Below are 554 nucleotides of genomic sequence, written 5' to 3'. Positions count from 1 at the left end.
GTGTGTGTGGGTGTGTGTGTAGCTGCACTTAAATCCACATGCACTGTGTACAAAATCATCCTCTGACAACATGTTGGATCCCGTACCGCAGGGCAAACTCTATATCATATCTGCAAACACACAGCAGGGCTCATACGGTCTGCTTGACATTTCCATCTGTAACAGCTGAGCCTCTGTAGTCAAACCTGAACTTCACAAAGAGCAATTCTCCGTCATGAGACAAACCTTTCGGTAGCAAATATTAGTCTTTCTGTGTAAACGTCAGCAGTATAGAGCTGATGCGGTCCTGTGGTTCCCACACTTTGGAGGAAATATGCCAATGATATTGCCATAAATTCTTCTTAAAAAATATGCAAATTTCAGAGATGAAATTTCTTTGATAGGTTTTGAATTGCTTTGAACCTGCTTTTGGAGGTGAACAATTAAAGCCACTGTTTGCGCTATTATCTATATATGTTATTTTTCTTTTTCTTTATCCTCTACATTTCTATTTGATGTCATTTCTATTCACTATGTTTGACAAGGTAAACATGTATCTATTTGAGATGTCAAAG

General features: G+C 38.4%; 1 protein-coding gene across 1 annotated transcript in view; it reads right to left on the bottom strand.

Moving 5' to 3' along the window:
* Positions 1–554, bottom strand: part of LOC118324248 (N-terminal EF-hand calcium-binding protein 1-like) — an 18,018-nt gene that overhangs the window by 3,497 nt on the left and 13,967 nt on the right. The window lies entirely within an intron of this gene.

The sequence above is a fragment of the Morone saxatilis genome, unplaced genomic scaffold (genome assembly GCF_004916995.1).
Source record: "Morone saxatilis isolate NCDOM2014 unplaced genomic scaffold, NCSU_SB_2.0 Contig15, whole genome shotgun sequence".
In the NCBI taxonomy this organism is placed as follows: Eukaryota; Metazoa; Chordata; class Actinopteri; family Moronidae; genus Morone; species Morone saxatilis.
The sequence above is the reverse complement of the archived record's forward strand: the minus strand, read 5'-3'. Positions and strand labels throughout refer to the sequence as shown.